This window comes from Neofelis nebulosa, chromosome 8 (assembly GCF_028018385.1).
Source record: "Neofelis nebulosa isolate mNeoNeb1 chromosome 8, mNeoNeb1.pri, whole genome shotgun sequence".
In the NCBI taxonomy this organism is placed as follows: Eukaryota; Metazoa; Chordata; class Mammalia; order Carnivora; family Felidae; genus Neofelis; species Neofelis nebulosa.
Genome location: NC_080789.1, coordinates 137,695,509 through 137,718,832, shown reverse-complemented (window position 1 = coordinate 137,718,832; position 23,324 = coordinate 137,695,509). Strand labels below are relative to the sequence as shown.

General features: G+C 39.5%; 1 protein-coding gene across 1 annotated transcript in view; it reads left to right on the top strand.

Moving 5' to 3' along the window:
• The window catches only part of FBH1 (F-box DNA helicase 1), a 224,680-nt gene that overhangs the window by 117,573 nt on the left and 83,783 nt on the right, over positions 1-23,324 (top strand). Inside the window, exon 22 of the transcript XR_009247818.1 lies at positions 21,864-22,018. The gene's annotated coding sequence lies outside the window, so the exon portion shown is untranslated. The remainder of the gene's footprint in view (positions 1-21,863; positions 22,019-23,324) is intronic.

Genomic DNA, 23,324 nt, shown 5'->3' with positions numbered 1-23,324 from the left:
TCTAAGCTTTCTCTTGCCAAGATCAACAAAAATCTGATTGTGTTCTCCCTGCCCCCTCCACCCCCAATGGCAAATGGTCCTCTTCCATTCCCTTGGATTTCACCAGGACCCAGGAAAAATAGGGAGAGGACTGTGCCCTGTGTCTTCTTGGTCACTCCCGACGGTCATTGTCCAGACCCATCCTCTGGTGTCTGGTCTCAGCAAACCTCCCTGACTCCCTTCCCGGTAGCCCACCCCATCCCCTTCAAAACACTTTTTGTGCATCCAGTTATCCTCACAATCTAGGCAGATTATCTCAATTAGCCTAGGTCGTCCTCCAGAAAAGACCTATTTGGGTTAGCCTTCTAAATGAAACAAAACAAAACAAAACAAAACAAAAACAAAAAAGAAAAAAACCCAGAAACTCAACCAAATAAACAGTCTGTAAATTGCATCCCTGGAGGGAAAGGCCCAAATTCTAGTATACTATCCCTTGCCTGGTCTTGGGGAAAATCACCCCTTACCTTCTTCCCTATGATGAGTCTTGGGAGCAAAAATCCCCAAGAAGCCAATTCATTTCCTGGTAGCTCACCCAGTTATATTAATCTGGAGCCTCCTAACCATAATTCTAATCACTTTGTAGTTGAGAAAATTATGCTGTGAAATGGATTTTGAATTTTAAATATTTCAACCTGTCAGAGTAGAGTGAGCTTAACAATTATTTAAAATTGTTCTGTTTTTGAACTCAAAGTTGCTTTGGTATTTTACTTTTTAATTGACTTTGAAGCCCTATTCTCTCCAGTTCTTCATTTTATTGGCCAGATATCTCTTCTCATAGCACTTGTGCACACAAGAAAGACCACAATGAATGGATGTCATGCACATAAAACAGCAGCACTGAATAATTCTCAAACATCTTCTGAGTCTTCAAGAAAAACTGAATTACATTCCTGCCTACTTGTTAAAAGCCACTCTTTGCCACCTGTTATTTTGGCAATACCTTGTTTGCACCTCTCCTACAGGAGTCACACGGATATCTGCACCCTCATGGTCACTGCAGCATTATTTATAATGGCCAAGATATGTAAACAACCTAAGTGTCCATCAATGAATGAATGGATAAAGAAATTGTCTTATATATATATTTTATATGTATGTACAGTTTATACTATATATTTTACACACAGAGACTGGAATACTATTCCGCCATAAAAAGAATGGAATCTTGCTGTTTGTGACAACATGGATGGACTTCGGGGGCATTATGCTTAGTGAAATAATACAGAGAAAGACAAATAATGTTTCATATATGGAATGTAAAAGAAAGAAAGAAAAATTCAATACAAAAACACTATTTAAAATTTTTTTAACAATTATTCATTATTTATTTATTTTTAAATATGAAATTTGTTGTCAAATCATTTATTCATTTTTTAAATAAAAGTTATTGTTAAATTGGCTAACGTGCAGTGTGTACAGCGTGCTCTTGGTTTTGGGGGTAGATTCCTGTGATTCATCGCTTACATACAACACCCAGTGCTCATCCCAACAAGTGCCCTCTCAATGCCCGTCCCCCATTTCTCCTTCTCCCCCACCCCCTCATACACCCTCAGTTTGTTCTCTGTATTGAAGAGTTTCTTATGGTTTGTCTCCCTCCCTCTCTGTTTGTAACTATTTTTTCCCCTTCCCTTCCCTCATGGTCTTCTGTTAAGTTTCTCAAGTTCCACATATGAGTGAAAACATATGGTATCTGTCTTTCTCTGCCTGACTTATTTTACTTACCATAATACCCTCTGGTTCCTTCCACGTTGCTGCAAATGGCATGATTTCATTCTTTTTGATCGCCAAGTAGTATTCCATTGTATATATAAACCATATCTTCTTGATCCATTCATTAGTTGATGGACATTTAGGCTCTTTCTGTAATTTGGCTATTGTTGAAAGCGCTGCTATAAACATTGGGGTACATGTGCCCCTATGAATCAGCACTCCTGTACCCTTTGGATAAATTCCTAGTAGTGCTATTGCTGGGTTGTAGGGTAGTTCTATTTTTAATGTTTTGAGGCACCTCCACACTGTTTTCCAGAGCAGCTGCACCAGTTTGCATTCCCACCAACAGTGCAAGAGGGTTCCTGTTTCTCCACATCCTCTCCAGCATCTATAGTCTCCTGATTTGTTAATTTTAGCCACTCTGACAGGTGTGAGGTGGTATCTCAGTATGGTTTTGATTTGTATTTCCCTGCTGAGGAGTGATGTTGAGCATCTTTTCATGTGTCTGTTGGCTATCTGGATGTCTTCTTTGGAAAAGTATCTATTCTTGTCTTTTGCCCATTTCTTCACTGGATTATTTGTTTTTCGGGTGTTGAGTTTGGTAAGTTCTTTACAGATTTTGGATACTAACCCTTTATCCGATATGTCATTTGCAAATATCTTTTCCAATTCCGTCGGTTGCCTTTTAGTTTTGTTGATTGTTTCCTTTGCAGTCAGAAGCTTTCTATCTTGATGAGGCCCCAATAGTTCATTTTTGCTTTTAATTCCCTTGCCTTTGGAGACATGTTGAACAAGAAATTGCTGTGACTGAGGCCAAAGAGGTGTTGCCTGTTTTCTCATCTAGGGTTTTGATGGTTTCCTGCCTCACATTTAGGTCTTTCATCCATTTTGAGTTTATTTTTGTGAATGGTGTCAGAAAGTGGTCTAGTTTCATTCTTCTGCATGTTGCTGTCTAGTTCTCCCAACACCATTTGCTAAAGAGACTGTCTTTTTTCCATTGGATACTCTTTTCTGCTTTGTCAAAGTTTCATTGGCCATATATTTGTGGGTCCAATTCTGGGTTCTCTATTCTTTTTTTTTTTTTAATGTTTACTTATTTTTGAGAGAGAGACAGAGTATGAGTGGAGGAGGAGGTAGAGAGAGAGTCAGAATCTGAAGCAAGCTCCAGGCTCTGAGCTGTGAGCCTGACATGGGACTCAAACTCACGAACTGTGAGATCATGACCTGAGCCAAAGTCAGACACTTAACCGACTGAGCCACCCAGGCGTCCCTTGGGTTCTCTATTCTATTCCATTGTCTATGTGTCTGTTTTTGTGCCAATACCATACTATCTTGATGACTACAGCTTTGTAGTAGAGTCTGGGATTTTGATGCCTCCTGCTTTGGTTTTCTTTTTCAACATTACTTTGGCTCTTTGGGGTCTTTTGTGGTTTCATACAAATTTTAGGATTGTTTGTTCTAGCTTTGAGAAGAATGTTGGTGCAATTTTGATTGGGATTGCATTGAATGTGTAGATTGCTTTGGGTAGTAGTGACATTTTAACAATATTCCTTCTTCCAATCGATGAGCATGGAATGTTTTTCCATTTCTTTGTGTCTTCTTCAATTTCCATCATAAGTTTTCTGTAGTTTTCAGCATACACATCTTTTACATCTTTGGTTAGGTTGATTCTTAGGTATTTTATGGCTCTTGGTGCAATTGTAAATGGGATCGATTTCTTGATTTCTTTTTCTGTTGCTTCATTATTGGTGTGTAGAAATGCAACCGATTTCTGTACATTGATTTTGTATCCTGTGACTTTGCTGAATTCATGTATCAGTTCTAGCAGTTTTTTGGTGGACTCTTTTGGGCTTTCCATGTAGAGTATCATGTCGTCTGCAAAAAGTGAAAGTTTGACTTTTTCTTTGCCAATTTTGGTGCCAATTTTTTTCATTTTGCCAATTTTATTTCATTTTGTTGTCTGGTTGCTGATGCTAGGACTTCCAATACTATGTTAAATAACAGTGGTGAGAGTGGACATCCCTGTCGTGTTCCTGATCTCAGAAAAAAGCTCTCAATTTTTCCCTATTGAGGATGATATTAGCTGTGGGCTTTTCATATATGGCTTTTATGATGTTTAGGTATGTTCCTTCTATCCCAAATTTCTTGAGGGTTTTCATTAAGAAAGGATGCTGTATTTTGTCAAATGCTTTTTCTGCATCTATTGACAGAATCATATGGTTTTTATCCTTTCTCTTACTAATGTGATGTATCACAATGATTGATTTGTGAATGTTGAACCAGCCCTGCAGCCCAGGAATGAATCCCACTTGATCATGGTGAATAATTAGTTTTTTTTCTTTTTTTTCTTTCTTTTTTATTTTTTATTATTATGTTTTTTAACATTTATTTCTGAGACAGAGAGAGACAGAGCATGAATGGGGGAGGGTCAGAATGGGGGAGGGTCAGAGAGAGGGAGACATAGAATCTGAAACAGGCTCCAGGCTCTGAGCTGTCAGCACAGAGCCCAACGCAGGGCTTGAACTCACGGACCGCGAGATCATGACCTGAGCTGAAGTCGGCCGCTTAACCGACTGAGCCACCCAGGCGCCCCGGTGAATAATTCTTTTTATATGCTGTTGAATTCTATTTGTTAGTATCTTGTTGATAATTTTTGCATCCATGTTCATCAGGGATATTGGGCTGTAATTCTCCTTTTTTTGTGGGGTCTCTGTCTGGTTTGGGAATCAAGGTGATGCTGGCTTCATAAATTGAGTCTGGAAGCTTTCCTTCCGTTTCTGTTTTTTTTGGAATAGCTTGAGAAGGATAGGTATTTTCTCTGCTTTAAATGTCTGGTAGAATTCCCCTGGGAAGCCATTTGGTCCAGGACTCTTATTTGTTGAGATTTTTGATAACGGATTCAATTTCTTCACTAGTTATGGGTCTGTTCAAATTTTCTATTTCTTCCAGTTTGAGTTTTGGTAGTGTGTGGGTGTCTAGGAATTTGTCCATTACTTCCAGATTGTCCAGTTTGTTGGCATATAATATTTCATAGTATTCTCTGATAATTTTTTGTATTTCTGAGGGGTTGGTTGTGATAAATCCAATTTCATTTGTGATTTTATCTATTTTGGTCCTCTCTCTTTTCTTTTTGAGAAGTCTGGCTAGGGGTTTATCAAATTTGTTTAGTTTTTTTAAAAAAACAGCTCTTAGTTTCATTGATCTGTTCTACTGTCGGGTTTTTTTGTTTTTTTGTTTTTTTTGTGTGTGTGGATCCTATATTGTGTATTTCTGCTCTAATCTTAACTATTTCTCTTCTTCTGCTGGGTTTGGGGTGTCTTTGCTGTTCTGTTTCTAGCTCCTGTAGGTGTGCTGTTAGATTTTGTATTGGGGATTTTTTTCTTGTTTTTTGAGACAGGCCTGGATTGCAATGTATTTTCCTCTTAGGACTGCCTTTGCTGCATCCCAAAGGGTTTGGACTGTTGTGTTTTTATTTTCATTTGTTTCCATGTATTTTTAAAATTTCTTCTTTAATTGCCTGGTTGACACATTCATTCTTTAGTAGGATGTTCTTTAACTTCCATACATTTGGAGGTTTTCCAAACTTTTTCCTGTGGTTGATTTCAAGTTTCATAGCATTGTGATATGAAATTGTTCATGGTATGATCTCAATTCTTTTATGTTTTTTGAGGGCTCTTTTGTGACCCAGTGTGTGGTCTGTCTTGGAGAATATTCCATGTGCACTTGAGAAGAATGTGTATTCTGCTGCTTTTGGATGAAAAGTTCTGAATATATCTGTCAATTCCATCTGGTCCAGTGTATCATTCATGGTCATTGTTTCTTTATTGATTTTCTGCCTAGATGATCTGTCCATTGTTGTAAGTGTAGTATTAAAGTCACCTGAAATTACCATATTCTTAAAATTTTTTTTAACGTTTATTTATTTTTGAGACAGAGAGAGACAGAGCATGAATGGGGGAGGGTCAGAGAGAGGGAGACACAGAATCTGAAGCAGGCCCCAGGCTCTGAGCTGTCAGCACAGAGCCTGACGCGGAGCTCAAACTCATGGACTGCGAGATCATGACCTGAGCGGAAGTCGGCCGCTTAACCGACTGAGCCACCCAGGCGCCCCTGAAATTACCATATTCTTATCAATAATATTGCTTATGTTTGTGCTTAATTGATTTATTTATTTGGGTGCTTCCAAATTGGATACGTAGACATTTATAATTGTTAGCTCTTCTTGATGGATAGACCCCATAGTTATGACATAATGTCCTTCTTCATCTCTTGTTATAGCCTTTAGTTTAAAATCTAGTTTGTCTGATATAAATATGGCTACTCTGGCTTTCTTTTGACTTCCAGTAGCATGATAGATGGTTCTCCATCCCCTCACTTTCAATCTGAAGGTGTCCTCAGGGCTAAGATGGATCTCTTGTAGACAGAAAATAGATGGGTCTTCGTTTTTTCATCCATTCTGATACCTTATGTCTTTTGATTGTAGCATTAAATCCATTTATAATCAGTGTTATTACTGAAAGATATGCATTTAGTGTCATTGTGTTATCTGTAGGTTTCATGCTTGTAGTGATGTCTCTGGTACTTTGTGGTCTTTGCAACATTCCACTCAGAGTTCCCCTAGGATCTCTTGTAAGGCTAGTTTAGTGGTGATGAACTCCTTCAGTTTTTGTATGTCTGGGAAAACCTTTATCTCTCCTTCTATTCTGAATGGTACCCTTGCTGAATAAAGGATTCTTGGCTGCATATTTTTCCTATTCAGCACATTGAATATTTCCTGCCACTCCCTTCTGTCCTGCCAAGTTTCAGTAGATAGGTCTGCTACACTCTTATGTGTCTACCCTTGTAGGTTAATGCCCAGTTGTCCCTAGCTGCTTTCAGAATTCTCTCTTTATCTTTGTATTTTGCCAGTTTCACTATGATATGTTGTGCAAAAGATCAATTCCTGTTACATCTGATGGGAGTTCTCTGTGCCTCCTGGACTTCAATGTTTGTTTCCTTCCCCAGATTGGGGAAGTTCTCCACTATGATTTGTTAAAGTACACCTTCTGCCCCTTACTCTCTTCTTCTGGAACTCCTATGATAGGGATATTATTATGTTTCATTAAATCACTTAGTTCTCCAATTCTCCCTTTGTAGTCTAGAATTTTTTTTTATTTTTTTAATGTTTATTTATTTATTTTTATTTTTTAAAATTTACATCCAAATTAGTTAGCATATAGTGCAACAATGATTTCAGGAGTAGTTTCCTTAGTGCCCCTTACCCATTTAGCCCATCCCCCTTCCCACAACCCCTCCAGTAACCCTCAGTTTGTTATCCATATTTATGAGTCTCTTCTGTTTTGTCCCCCCCCGTTTTTGTATCATTTTTATTTCCCTCCCATTATGTTCATCTGTTTTGTCTCTTAAAGTCCTCATATAAGTGAAGCCATATGATTTTTGTCTTTCTCTGACTGACTAATTTCACTCAGCATAATACCCTCCAGTTCCATCCACATAGCTGCAAATGGCAAGATTTCATTCTTTTTGATTGCTGAGTAATACTCCATTGTGTGTGTGTGTGTGTGTGTGTGTGTGTGTGTGTGTGTACCACATCTTCTTTATCCATTCATCCATCAGTGGACATTTGGGCTCTTTCCATACTTTGGCTATTGTTGATAGTGCTTCTATAAACATGGGGGTGCATGTGTCCCTTGGAAACAGCACACCTCTATCCCATGGATAAATGCCTAGTAGTGCAATTGCTGGGTTGTAGGGTAGTTCTATTTTCAGTTTTTTGCAGAACCTCCATACTGTTTTCCAGAGTGGCTGCACCAGCTTGCATTCCCACCAATAATGCAAAAGAGATCCTTTCTCTGCATCCTCACCAACATCTGTTAGTGCCTGAGTTGTTAATGTTAGCCATTCTGACATGTGTAAGGTGGTATCTTAGTGTGGTTTTGATTTGTATTTCCCTTATGATGAGTGATGTTGAGCATTTTTTCATGTGTCGGTTGGCCATCTGGATATCTTCCTTGGAGAAGTGTCTATTCATGTCTTTTGCCCATTTCTTCACTGGATTATTTGTTTTTTGGGTGTTGAGTTTGGTAAGTTCTTTATAGATTTTTGGATATTAACCCTTTATCTGATATGTCATTTGCAAATATCTTCTCCCAGTCTGTCAGTTGCCTTTTAGTTTTGCTGATTGTTTCCATCACTGTGCAGAAGCTTTTTATGTTGATGAGGTCCCAGTAGTTCATTTTTGCTTTTGTTTCCCTTGCTTCCAGAGATGTGTTGAGTAAGAAGTTGCTGCAGCCAAGATAAAAGAGGTTTTTGCCTACTTTCTCCTCAAGGATTTTGATGCTTCCTGTCTTACATTGAGATCTTTCATCCATTTTGAGTTTATTTTTGTGTATGGTGTAAGAAAGTGGTCCAGGTTCATTCTTCTGCATGTCACTGTCCAGTTTTCCCAGCACCACTTGCTGAAGAGACTGTCTTTATTCCATTGGATATTCTTTCCTGCTTTGTCAAAGATGAGTTGACCATACGTTTGTGGGTCCATTTATGGGTTCTTTATTCTGTTTCATTGATCTGAGTGTCTGTTCTTGGGCCAGTACCATACTGTCTTGATGATTACAGCTTTGTAGTATAGCTTGAAGTCTGGGATTGTGATGCCTTCTGCTTTGGTTTTCTTTTTCAAGATCGCTTTGGCTATTCGGGGTCTTTTCTGGTTCCATACAAATGCTAGGATTATTTGTTCTACCTCTGTGAAGAATGCCGGTGTTACTTTGATAGGGATTACATTGAATATGTAGATTGCTTTGGGTAGTATCAACATTTTAACAATATTTGTTCTTCCTATCCAGGAGCATGGAATCTTTTTCCATTTTTTTTTTTTGTGTCTTCTTCAATTTCTCATAAGCTTTCTATAGTTTTCAGTGTATAGATTTTTCACCTCTTTGGTTAGATTTATTCCTAGGTATTTTATGATTTTGTGTGCAACTGTAAGTGGGATCGATTCCTTGATTTCTCTTTCCGTCGCTTCATTGTTGGTGTATAGGAATGCAACCGATTTCTGTGCATTGATTTTATATCCTGCAACTTTGCTGAATTCATGAATCAATTCTAGAAGTTTTTTGGTGGAATCTTTTGGGTTTTCCATATAGAGTATCATGTCATCTGCGAAGAGTCAAAGTTTGACCTCCTCCTGGCCGATTTGCATGCCTTTTATTTCTTTGTGTTGTCTGATTGCGGAGGCTAAGACTTTCAATACTATGTTGAATAACAGTGGCGAGAGTGGACATCCCTGTCTTGTTCCTGACCTTAGGGGGAAAGCTCTCAGGTTTTCCCCATTGAGGATGAGATTAGCATTGGGTCGTTCATATATGGCTTTTATGGTCTCGAGGTATGCTCCTTCTATCCCTACTTTCTTGAGGGTTTTTATGAAGAAAGGATGTTGTATTTTGTCAATGCTTTCTCTGCATTTATTGAGAGGATCATATGGTTCTTGTCCTTTCTTTTATTGATGTGATTAATCACATTAATTGTTTTGTGGATATTGAACCAGCCCTGTGTCCCAAGTATAAATCCTGCTTGTTCGTGGTAAATAATTTTTTTAATGTATTGTTGGATCTGGTTGGCTAATATCTTGTTGAGGATTTTTGCATCCATGTTCACCAGGGAAATTGGTCTATAGTCCTCCTTTTTAGTGGGGTCTCTGTCTGGTTTTGGAATCAAGGTAATGCTGGCTTCATAGAAAGAGTTTGGAAGTTTTCCTTCCATTTCTATTTTTTGGAACAGCTTCAAGAGAATACGTGTTAACTCTTACTTAAATGTTTGGTAGGATTCTCCTGGAAAGCCATCTGGCCCTGGACTCTTGTTTTTTTGGCAGATTTTTGAATACTAATTTTATTTCCTTACTGGTTATGGGTCTGTTCAAATTTTCTATTTCTTCCTGTTTCAGTTTTGGTAGTGTATATGTTTCTAGGAATTTGTCCATTTCTTCCAGATTACCCATTTTATTGGCATATAATTGCTCATACTATTCTCTTATTATTGTTTTTATTTCTGCTGTGTTGGTTGTGATCTCTCCTCTTTCATTCTTGATTTTATTTATTTGGGTCCTTTCCTTTCTCTTTTTGATCAAACTGGCTAGCGGTTTATCAATTTTGTTAATTTCTTCAAAGCACCAGCTTCTGGTTTCATAGATCTGTTCTACTGTTTTTTCTGGTTTCGATAGCATTAATTTCTGCTCTAATCTTTATTATTTCCTGTCTTCTGCCGGTTTGGGGTTTTCTTTGCTGTTCTTTTTCCAGCTCTTTAAGGCATAAGGTTAGGTTGTGTATCTGAGATCTTTCTTCCTTCTTTAAGAAGGCCTGGATTACTATATACTTTCCTCTTATGACCACCTTTGCTGTGTCCTAGAGGTTTTGGGTCGTGGTGTTATCATTTTCATTGACTTCCATATACTTTTTAATTTCCTCTTTAACTGCTTGGTTAGTCCATTCATTCTTTAGTAGGATGTTCTTCAGTCTCCAAGTATTTGTTACCTTTCCAAATTTTTTCTTGTGGTTGATTTCAAGTTTCATAGCATTGTGGTCTGAAAATATGCACAGTATGATCTCGATCTTTTTGTACTTACTTAGGGCTGATTTGTGTCCCAGTATATGGTCTATTCTGGAGAATGTTCCATGTGCACTGGAGAAGAATGTATATTCTGCTGCTTTAGGATGAAATGTTCTGACTATATCTGTTAAGTCCATATGTTCCAGTGTGTCATTCAAAGCCATTGTTTCCTTGTTGATTTTTTGATTATGTGATCTGTCCATTGCTGTTAGTGTGGTGTTGAAATCTCCTACTATTATGGTATTACTATTGATGAGTTTCTTTATGTTTGTGATTAATGGATTTATATATTTGGGTGCTTCACATTTGGTGCATAAGTGTTTACAATTGTTAGGTCTTCTTGGTGGATAGACCCCTTGATTATGATATAATGCCCTTCTGCATATCTTGGTACAGTCTTTATTTTAAAGTCTAGATTGTCTGATATAAGTATGGCTACTCTGGCTTTCTTTTGTTGACCATTAGCATGATAGATGGTTCTCCATCCCCTTATTTTCAATCTGAAGGTATCTTTAGGTCTAAAGTGTGTCTCTTGTAAACAGCATATAGATGGATCTTATTTTCTTATCCATTCTGTTACCCTATGTCTTTTGATTGGAGCATTTGAGTCCACTGATGTTTTGAGTGGGTACTGAAAGATATGAATTTATTGCCATTATGATGCTTGTAGAGTTGGAGTTTCTGGTGGTGTTTTCTGGTCCTTTCTAATTTTTGTTGCTTTTGATATATGTACACACACACACACACACACACACACACACATTTTCATCTTTTCTCCCCTCAGAGAGTCCCCCTTAAAATTTCTTGCAGGGCTGGTTTAGTGGTCACAAACTCCTTTAATTTTTGTTTGTCTGGGAAACTTTTTATCTCTCCTTCTATTTTGAATGACAGCCTTGCTGGATAAAGAATTCTTGGCTGCATATTTTTCTGATTTAGTACACTGAATATACCCTGCCACTCCTTTCTGGCCTGCAAAGTTTCTGTAGATAGGTCTGCTGCAAACCTGATCTGTCTTCCCTTGTATGTTAGGGACTTTTTTCCCCTTGCTGCTTTCATGATTCTCTCCTTGCCTGAGAATTTTGTGAATTTGACTATGATATGCCCTGTTGATGGTCTGTTTCTGTTGAATCTTATGGGGGTCCTCTGTGCTTCCTGGATTTTGATGTCTGTGTCTTTCCCCAGGTTAGGAAAGTTTTCTGCTATGATTTGCTCATGTAACCCTTCTACCCCAATTTCTCTCTCTTCCTCTTCTGGGACCCCTATGATTCTGATTTTGTTCCTTCTAAATGAGTCACTGATTTCTCTAATTCTTAGATCGTGCTCTTTTGCCTTAAGCTCCCTCTTTTTTTTCTGCCTCATTATTCTCTATAGGTTTGTCCTCTATATCACTGATTCTCTGTTCTGCCTCGTCCATCCTTGCTGCGCAGCATCCATCCATGATTGCAGCTCAGTTATAGCATTTTTTATTTCATTCTGACTAGTTTTTATTTCTTTTATCTCTGCAGAAAGGGATTCTAACCTATTTTCGACTCCAGCTTGTATTCTTATCATGATTCTAAATTCTGGTTCAGACATCTTGCTTGTATCTGTGTTGGTTAAATCCCTGGCTGTTGTTTCTTAGTGCTCTTTCTTTTGGGGTGAATTCCTTCATTTTGTCATTTTGAAGGGAGAAAAGGAATTAATGAGGTAGAAAAATTGAAATAAAAAAAATTAAAATTAAAAAAATATTAAAATTAAAAATTAAAAACACACACACACAAATCAAATAGATGATGCTAGATCCTAGGTGTGTTTTGGTCTGGTGTTGAAAGTGGTTTGACAGATTAGAGAAAAAAATGGGGGTAGGGGAGAAAGAAAAAAAAAAGGAAATCGTTTGAGAATTTGAAAAAATTAACACACTGAAGTAGACTAAAATGAGATGATGGGGTAAAATAGAATTTGAAAAAATATACACAAAAATAAAGAATATAGTAGAAAAAAATTTAAAAAATTTTTAATAAAAATTAAAAATAAATACAAATTTTTTCTTTTTCTGTATTCAAGAAAAAAGAAAAGAACCAAAAAGAGAAAAGATTTTTTTAAAAAGAAAGAAAAAAATGAAATCGTTTGAAAATTTGAAAAAGTGAATGCACTGTAGTAGACTAAAATAAAGTGATGGAAGTAAAATAGAATTTGAAAAAATTTATATAAAAGCAAAATACATAGTAAAAAATTAAATAAAAATATTTTAATAGAAATTGAAAGTAAAATGAAGTTTTTTCTCTTTCTGCATTCAAGAAAAAGAAAAGAAACGAAAAAGAAAAAAGAAAAAGAAAGGAAAAAAAGGAAATCGTTTGAAAATTTGAAAAGATGAATACAGTGATGTAGACTAAAATCAAATGGTGAAAGTAAAATAGAATTTGAAAAAATTTACACAAAAGTAGAAAATATAGTAATAAAAATTACAGAAAAATATTTTTAATAAAAATTGAAAATAAAAATGAATTTTTTTCTCTTTCTGTATTTAAGAAAAAGAAAAATGTAAAAGAGAAAAAGAAAAAAAAGAAAGAAAATTGAATAGATGAACCTGCTAACAGATTGAAGTAGGACTGAAATTACTTTGTTTTCCCCTAGAAGTCAGTCTATGTAGCGCTTTATAGTCCATAAACTAAGCTGGCGGTGAGACTTGTGTTCTTGAAGAGCGAAGTTGGCCCAGTTGGGTGGGGCTCAGTGTAACGGCTCCGATCTCCACTAGATGGCACTGCTAGCCTACTGGGGTGGAGTGTTGTGGCGCTTGTAAGTGCATATGTGCATGCACCGGAGTGGTGAAAATGGCGCCACCCAGCTACCCAGTCTGTTTTCCCAGATCAGCAATCGTGCACCCTTCCTCTGTCTTCGGCTTTCGTCCACTCCCCATTATTTCCCACTCTCTGTGACCAAGCCCCAGGCAGTACCTCTGTCCTGAGTTTTGTCTCAGATGTGGCTGTTTTCCCTGGCCCCTTACTTCTGAAGGACTGTGGCTTTGATCCATTCCACCCCTCTGCGGGAGGGTCTCACCGAGCAATGGCCGAATGAGCAATGGCTGAGTGTTGGCTGCACCCAGGAACGCTTGCTGGACCCTGCTGTTGCCGGTGCCCCGAGACTGCGGCCAGGTGCCAGCCTGCCCCAGAAAAAGATCGCGAGACAGTGTGGCATCAGCGTTTCCGGGATTATGGAAAATTGCAACACACATCTGGCACCAGGCTTCACCCTTAATGACCTTGTTCCAGCACCAGAGAATGTGGCTGTTTTCTGGGGTCTGCTGGGACCGGTTGGCTTCAACAGTCTCTACCAAATGTCCTTCCAGCAGTGGAACCACTTTTCCCCGTGTGACCCGAGAACCTCCTGTACCCCATTCTGTTCCTGGGGATTCGTCCTTCCCACCAGAGCACTGTCAGGTATCGAGCTGCGGAGTTGCAGACTTTGAGCTCCCCTTGTTTACAGTCTTAATGGAATTGAAACCCTCTCCTTTCTCCTTTCTCCCTTTTTAGTTTAGTGCCTGTGGCTGTTTCCAATTTTCCACTTTCTCTCCAGCTGCTCTTGGGGAGTGGTGCTTTTCCCATATGCTTCCCACCCCCCCACCCCCAGTCTCTGTCCTCTTTCTGCCTGCAAAAGTGGTTCCCTACCCTCAGTGCCTTCTCACTCCCCAAGTTCACTTCTCTGCGCTCCGTACCTGATGAATTCTGTGGTTCAGGTTGTGCAGATTGTTGTGTTAATCCGCCAGTCAGTTTTCTAGGTATGTAGGATGGTTTAGTATTGATCTGGCTGTATTTAATGGGCACGAAACACACAAAAAACTTCCATGTTGTTCCTAGTCTAGAATTTTTTTTATCTCTTTTTCTCATCTTCATCTTTTTCCATAATTTTATCTTCTATTTCACTTATTCTCTCCTCTGCCTCTTCAATCCTCACTGTCACTGCCTCTAGTTTATTTTGCACCTCATGACTATTGTTTAGTTCCTTGACCTCTGCAGCAATAGATTCTCTGCTGTCTTCTATGCTTTTTTCAAGCCCAGACTTTAATCTGATGACTATTATTCTAAGTTCTTGATCAGATACATTGTTTATATCTGTTTTGATCAATTATTTAGCTGTCATTTCTTCCTGGAACTTCTTTTGAGAAGAATTCTTCCATTTTGTCATTCTGGCTAGTTTTCTGTCCCTTATGTGTTTTAGAAATTTGTTATGTGTCCTACACCTGTGAGCACTACTATTTTAAGAGAGGTCATACACTGTCCAGGGCCTGGCCCTTCAGGAGGTGTTTTTTAGAGTGTGTTACTTGCTCTCAGTTTTTGTGACGCTGGTTGCTTTATCTCCCTACTCATAGTGATGTTTTGGACCTTCCACCAGGTGTGCTTTGATTTGTTCATTGAAGTAGCCCTGGGGGGGGGGACCAAACACCAAAAAACAACAACAACAACAAATAAAAACACTGGGGTGGGGGGTGGTGTTGGTGGAAAATGCCTTATCCCATACAAAGAGAAAAATGACAGAGGTGGGGAAAAAGAAAAGAAAAGAAAATTGACCAGGCAGAGAAACTATATGGCTTAATCCAGAGAGAGAGAGAGAGAGAGAGAGAGGAAAATAAGGAGATATAGAGCAAGTATAAAGAGAATAGATTAAATATGTCTGCTCAAACAAACCAAAACCAGAAAAACCAGACTAGACAAGGGAGGAAATAAGAAGGAGAAAAGGAAGAAAAAATATATACAATAAAAATTGTCCAAGAATTAAGTCAGGGAATGCAAAACCACTGGGTGCCTTGGAACCAGTGGCATCACTGGGCTGGAGGAAGGGCTGTCTGGTTTGTCCAGGTCAATCCCACTCCAGTAAATGTGCAGTTAGCAGGCACTGAGGGGCGGGGTTTGGTGTGGGCGGGGCCAGCTGTGCTTTCCCTGAGGCCCCACCTTGGTGGTGATGGGGAGAAAAATGGCGACACCCCAGTCTCTCCTCCCTGTACCGGGGGTCCCAAAGCAGTCTGTTCAGGCCATTCTCACAGTGCTACATAGGCACAAAGGGGCCTTCCCTCCCCCCCCCCCCCCCCCGCTCCACAGTCTGCCATGCCTCCCTGGCGCTTGGCTGGGATTTACCCCAATGTCTTAAAGGGTCCTGCTCTGTGCGCCCCGGTTCCAGGGAAGTGTCGCTCTGCACCACCGATTCATGGCCTCTAGCTGGCGGGCACAGGCAGTCTTTGTCCTTTGAGCAGTTTATACCTTCTTCCCACCTCACTCCAGGGAAGGGACTGCTTTCTCCTGCTACAGACTGTGCCTCTGAACTAGTTACCAAGCTGAGGGCAGGCTCCCCTCCTCCCCAGGTGCGCAAGCAGGGCAGCTGGTCCCTGTCCGAGGAAGCTTTGTGGTTAGAGATTAGAGCCTTCTCTGTCCCAGTCCATGGTTTTTCTCTTGTCCAGATACAGTCCTATGCTTCCCCAGCCACCCTTTCTCTTCCCTTTGTCTCTCTGCAGAAGGGGATCCCTCCCCTGCGTGCCTACACGGCCTGTTTTATCTCTCCCAGTTCACAACCAGAGCATCTATGGCCTGCCATGTTGTCCTGGTGTGCCCCTGGAGACTCTCTGTCACTCTGCAGCCCAGACTCTTGGAATTCAATGTCCTGTGGCCTCAATACTGCTTTGTCTGAGGGACGAGGGAACTTCGGGTCCTCCTACTTCTCCACCACGCTGGATCTTCCCCCAACATTCATTCATTTTTGAGAGAGACAGAGCATGAGTGGGGGAGGGGCAGAGAGAGAGGGAGACACAGAATCCCAAGCAGGTGCCAGGCTCTGAGCTGTCAACACAAAGCCTGATGTGGGGCTCAAACTCACAAACCACGAGATCATGACCTGAGCTGAAGTCAGACACTCAACCGACTGAGCCACCCAGGCACCCCCACAAAAACACTATTTGAAACCACAGCCCTGTGGCCCATCGTGATGGATATAAAATAACATTATTGCTTGTATGAAATAACATTATGGAAGAAAAATGGAATATAAAAGAGCACTTTTAAGAAAAAGTGATTGCTCATAACTATGCAGAACACTTGGGTGTACATTAGTAAAGATAGATTATTTTGAATTTAAAAAATAAGGAAATTATAGAAGACATTATAAAATACTACATAGAAGAAAAGAAGAATATGGTAAGGTGGATCAAGAATGTTTTGGGGGGGGGGGTGCGCACCTGGGTGGCTCTGTCGGTTGAGCATCTGACTTCGGCCCAGGTCATGATCTCACAGTTTGTGAGTTTGAGCCCTGTGTCGGGCTCTGTGCTGACAGCTCGGAGCCTGGAGCTGCTTCACATTCTGTGTCTCCTTCTCTCTCTGCCCATCCCCTGCTTGTGCTCTGTCTCTCTCTGTCTCTCAAAAATAAACAAATAAATGTAAAAAAAAAATTAAAAAAAAAAAAGAATGTTTTATGGGGAAGGTACAGCTTTAAATATGTTCTCACTGAGGGGTGCCTGGGTGGCTCAGTCGGTTAAGAGTCTGACTTCAGCTCGGGTCATGATCTCACAGTCCATGAGTTCGAGCCCCACATCAGGCTCTGTGCTGACAGCTTGGAGCCTGGAGTCTGCTTCGGATTCTGTGTCTCCCTCTCTCTCTGCCCCTCCCCTGCTCATCCTCTATCTCTCAAAAATAAATTAAAAAAAAACATTTAAATATGTTCTCATTGAGAAGACGACATTTGAACCAAGACATGGAGGTGAGGGTATTTAGCCATGTTAATAATGGAGTAGGGGTGGGGGAGAATCTCCAGGTAGAGTGACAGCCTATGCAGAAGTCCTAAGGCAGAAGTGGTGTGCTTGGTGACTTCCAGAGCCTCGCAGGAATGCGGTGAGGGAGGGGAGAGTACTAGGAGAGGAGATCAGAGGTGTCATGGAACACAACTACGTGGGGCTGCTGTAAGGACTTTGGCTTTTACCTGGTGTGAGATGGGCAGACACTGAATGGGTTTAAGAGGAGCAATGCACTTGGACTTATTTCTTTAAAGGACCTCCGTGGTTCCTGTGTTAAGAATAGACTGGGGGGCGGGTGGAAGGAAGGAAAGCAATGAGAGGGGTCCTGCAGCCATCTACATAATAAGCAAGTAAGGAAATTAATCAATCAATAAATAAACATTAAACATTTTAAAAACCAAGGTTGCGCCTGAGTGGCTCAGTCAGTTGAGTGTCTGACTTCAGCTCAGGTCGTGATCTCATAGTCGTGAGTTCCAGCCCCGCGTCGGGCTCTGTGCTGACAGCTCAGAGCCTGGAGCCTGCTTCAGATTCTGTGTCTCCCTCTCTCTCTGCCCCTCCCCTGCTCACACTCTTTCTCTCTCTCTCTCTCTCTCTCTCTCTCTCTCTCTCAAAATTAAATAAACATTAAATTTTTTTTTAATTTAAAAAACAAAATAAACCTTGCCACTTCCCTATCCTTCAGTGGCTCTCCACTGACTTCAGTGTAAAATCCAAGCTCCTGAGTGTGGTAATGAATGGAAGCTTCCTGATCTGGTCCCTTCATCTTCCTCACACAGTGTATCGTATTGTTCCTCTTGTCACAAGGAGGTTGAGCCTTTGTGCTATTTCCTTTGCTGGGAATATTTTACTCCACATCTACTGTAGTTTGCCTATCCTTTAAGATACAGCTGAAGCATCTCCTTCTGAAGACAATCCTCGACCCCCTTTCTCCATCCGGGGTCAGCCCCTCTCTGGGCATAGTATTTATCACATTGTGTTGTAATGATCTCTTTGCTTATTGTGTTTTTTACCGGTGGCTTTCGTACTTAATGGACCCAGACTTGTTTTTCTTACCACAACCGCAACACACACGGATGGCATATGTTATTCTTTGTAAACCACCTAAGATGATTGTAGAGAAACTTGTCAGCTAAATTATCTGTGACACGAAGCTGGAACCATCTGTCAAGGCAGGATGCCCACAAACAGATGGTGAGGATAGAAACTCCACCCTGCGTGAATTCCAACAGCTGGAACCAATGTTCCCACTTCTGCTATCACTTCCTACAGCGAGACCACACCCAACTAAGATGATAAACTCATAAAGTGAACTGGCCAAGATGAAGCGGCTTCTCGTTCCACTCCCAGCACCATGAGTATCCCCTACTGACCCTTGTCTACCGAGGAGCCCAACTTGTCCTTCACCATGGGATTCTTTCTTCCTCTTTACAGAAGATTGTCTGCCCTTTTTCTTCCACTCCCAAGCCCTCCTTATCTCATCTTCTGCTGAGGAGAACTTGGAAGAAGAGGCCAACCTTTAAAGAACCTCCTGCTTTCAGCTTTCTTTTTTGATTCATCCCTAAATAACTCTGGATAAAGCCAAGGAAGAAGGGGATGGAACCTGAGGGTTTAAAGATTGCAAACCCAAGATTTATCTGGCAGTCTCAAACTCAAATGCCCATAAGAGCCAGAAAGCTAGGTTGCTGTGTAGTGCTACCAGATTTTCCATTTTTGAAGAAACTTTGAAAATAGAGGTCCTCGTGGGAAATCTTCCAGTTTACAAATAGTGATTGTTGTTTTAGGGGAAAAAAAATAATCAAGACACTGTGCAAGCCAAAGCCCATTCATAGGCTTTGCAACATCTAGTATATAGAAATCTTGTTATTCAGACAGCTATTAAAATTTTTCTCTTCCTTCACCATGCTAGAAATCAGGAATAGTAATTTCCTGGAATGAGTTTGAGTCATGAATTTTAAAATCTTAGATCTATGACCAACCACAGTAGGTAACCCACAACCTCTTGGAACATTTTGCAGAAGTTTGTGTGTTTGTGTGTGTGTGTGTGTGTGTGTGTGTGTGCACGTTTTTTGCAGAAAGGACCCATAATTTCCATCAGCTTTTTCAAAAGAATTCTTGACGTAACCTGTTAAGAATAAAATGTCTATAATGTGTAATATTTCAGAGATATTGTAATTTCTTTTTTAAAAAGTTTTAATGTTTCTTTATTTTTGAGAGAGAGAGAGAGAGAGAGAGAGAGAGAGAGAGAGAGAGAGAGACCGAGCACGAGTGGGGGAGGGGAAGAGAGAAAGAGGGAGACACAGAATCTGAAACAGGCTCCAGGCTCCAAGCTGTCAGCGCAGAGCTCAACACAGGGCTCGAACTTGGGAACAGTGAGATCTTGACCTAGGCTGCAGTTGGATGCTTAACCGACTGAGTCACCCAGGCGCCCCTAGATATTGTGATTTCTTAAACGTAACAAATCTGCAAATGACAAATGTAAGAAATTTACATTTCTTAAATGTAACAAATTTACCCATGTAACAAATGTAACGAATTTACTCAAATCTGTAAATTTAAGTTGAAACATAAACTATTTGTGAACCTAAAATTATTTTATTTTATTTAGTGTCACAGTTAGAGTCATCTCTCTTGCTCTCTCTCTCTTCCCCTAAATGATTTCTGGAGCTATGTCATAAACAGTGTGTTTAAAAACACCTTAATAATTGTGACTATTGGAAATAATCCAAATGTCCATCAATAGGGAAATGTTTGTATGGATTATATAACATGCATACAAGACAATGCCATAAAGTTATAAAAAGATTTTCTCTCCTATTAACGTGAAAGATCTCTAAGATATAGCGTTAACAAAACACACACACAAACAACATGCAAAGCTGTGCACAGCACACTACCTCTTATGTTAGAATGGAGAAAATAAAAACATATTTGCTTGTAATTGCACACATATTCAGTACTCAATGGGAAAGCACACAAGAGACCCATGCATGTTCTTCCCTATGGAGGTGGTAACTGGATAGTTGGGAGATGGGGATGACGGGGGGTGTTTCAATGTATACCTTTATTTTTACTTCTTTTCCTTGAAGCATAATTGACATACAAGATCCTACTTGTTTCAGGTGTATGTCATAGTGATTTGATATTTTTATACATTACAGAATGATCCCCACGGTAAGTCTAGTTCCTGTCTGTCACCATATAAAGTTTTCACAATAGTGAGTATATTCCCTGTGTTGTACACTACCTCCTCATGACTTATTTATTTTACAAGCAGAAGTTTGTACCAATCAATCAATCAATCAATCAATCCCCTTCACCTATTTTTCTCATCACTTCATTCCCCTCCCCTCTGGTAACCAACAGTTTGTTTCCTGTATCTAAGTCTGTTTCTGTTTTGTTTATTTGCTTGTTTTGTTTTTTAGGTTCCTCATATAAGTTAAATCATATGGTATTTGTCTGACTTTGTCTGACTTCACTGAGCATAATACCCTCTGGTCCCATTCATGTTGTTGCAAATGGGAAGATTTCTTTCTTTTTTTATGGCTGACTAATATTCCATTATGTACATATACAACAATTTATTCAACTACAGAAGAACACTTGGGTTATTTATAGATCTTGGCTATTGTAAATAATGCTGCTGTGAACAAAGGAGTGCATAAATCTCTGCAAATTGGTGTTTTCATTTTCTTTGGATAGATAGCTGGAAGTAGAATTGCTGGAATTCTGGTAGTTCCAGTTTTAATTATTTTGGAACCCCCATACTGTTTTCCACAGTGGCTGCTCCAATTTACATTCCCACCAACAGTGCACGGGGGTTCCCTTTTCTCCACATCCTCACGAACACTTTTATTTCTTGTCTTTTTTATTTTCGCCATTCTGATGGGTGTGAGGTGGTATTTCATTGTAGTTTTGATTTGTATTTTCCTGATGATCCATGATGTTGAGCATCCTGTCTTGTGTCTGTTAACCATCTGTATGTCTTCTTTCGAAAAATGTCTGTTCATGTCTTCTGCCCACTTTTTAATCAGGTTGTTTTTTTGACATTAAGCTTTGTAAGTTCTTTATATTTTTTGAATATTAATCTCTTAAAAATTTTTTGAAACATATTGTACAAATTATCTGCTTTAAAAATTAAATTAAAAAATTCTCATGAGGACATTAAACATCTTGTTTTTAAAACAGAATTTTTAATTCATGGGTGATTACTTTTTTTTTTTTAAGTTTATTTATTTTGAAAGAGAGAGAGAGAGCAGGAGCAGGGTAGGGGCAGAAAGAAGAAGGAGAGAAATTACCAAGCAGGCTCCACACTGTCAGTGCAGAGCCCATGTGGGGCTTGAACTCACAAACCGTGAGATCATGACCTGAGCCCAAATCAAGAGTCGGATGCTTAACCGACTGAGCCACCCAGACCCCCTCATGGGTAATTTTTTCTTTAATTGAAACATGTAAAGCCAACCGTTGTGATACAGTTTTACAGATATGTTTTCCAGTGAAAGTTTACTTTGACCATGTTATTAGGGAGACTTCTAGTATAAAGTGGCTGTTTTTAATTAATAATATACCTAATTGAAATAGGCTTCTAAACTGAAAAGGTTTCCAAAAATGGTTAACCAATAAGGGATTTAAAATCTAACATTCTGGTAGACTGAGAGGCTCAGTTAGGCAAGATTGTTGCACACCTAAAGGATAGTTCTATGTTCCAGACACTCTCTTTACACGCTTTTCCAAAACCAAAGACACTTTTTGTTTGTTGTTTTAGTTGCAACAACTGAAGTGCTTTATATCTTTTGACTCATTTTGAACAACCATAAAAGAAGGGGATGTGCCATTCTTCACACTTCCTCCTGCTTGCTAGCTGAGATGCGGACCTGATGATGGGAGCCCCAGCAGTCATACTGGAATTTGAAAGAGATAGTAAATATCTATCTTATTTGTCATTGTTATTTTTCTTTTTTCTCTTACTAACAACTCAGTGTTATCTTAACAACACACCTAAAAAGAGAAACTACGTTTCAGATAGGCTTGGGTTTTTTCCCTTCTAGATTTTCCTTTTATTAGCCATGGTATTTTCCTGTCCCCGATGGAAGGAAAAATATATAGTATATTCTTTATTTTCATCATTTTTAGTGTACGATTCCACCTATCCCCACACCTTCATTACCTCTTACTGATTTAAAATAAATTTTATTATATTTCACTTAAAAAAACATACAATTATGCTGTATTTTTAAAGAAAAGGAAGTCTGTTATTGTTATACATAAACTTCATAAATAATTGAATTTATAATACAATTGAAAGAGCATTTTAAGGTTATAAGGTATATAAGATTATTCTGATGAGTCTATCTATAAAAACTTATTAATATTGGTCCTTTCTGGGGAACCTGGGTGGCTCAGTCAGTTGACTGTCTGACTCTTGATTTCAGTTCAGATCATGATCCCAGGGCCGTGGGACTGAGCCCCGCATCAGGTTCTGTGCTGAGAGAGAGCAGGAGTAGAGGCAGAAAGAAGGGGGAGAGAGATCCTCTCTCTCTCCCTCTGTCCCCCCCACCCCTGCCCCACTCACAGTCTCTCTCTCTCAAAAAAAAAAAAATAGTAATGGTCACTTCTTAATTTAACCTGGTGAGTTCAATTTTAGGGAAAAATTCTGACTAGTCATGTTACCTACCTAGCCCAATTTATAATATTTTATGATTTAGGTCTTTGAGGCAACATGTGGTTCTACCAGTGGCCTATATCATTCCATTTGTAGGTCATATCTGAGTGGCTGTTGACCACCATCTCGTTAGCTGGGTCTACTTGCTCACCCAATTGCCATACTGCATAACATTACAACACTGAAATTTGCCCCATTGATTGACTCTTCCTTTCACGAGGGATTTCTCCATAGCATGCAGTGCTGTGTGATAGCATTTTACCCATACCCACGGTAGAACTTCTTTCAAAGTTGGAGTTAGTCCTCTTAAACCCTGCCACCATTTTATCAAGTGAGTGTCTGTCATATTCTAAATACTTCATTGTCATTTCAACAGTCTTCGCAGCATCTTCACCCGGAGTAGACTCTATATCCAGAAACCACTTTCTTTGCTCCTCCGTGAGAAGCAACTCCTAACCTGCTCACGATTATCACGTGACTGTACCCATTCAGTCCCACCTTCAGGCTCCACTTCTGATTCTGGTCCTCTCGCTCTTTCCACCTCATCTCCAGTGACTTCCTCCA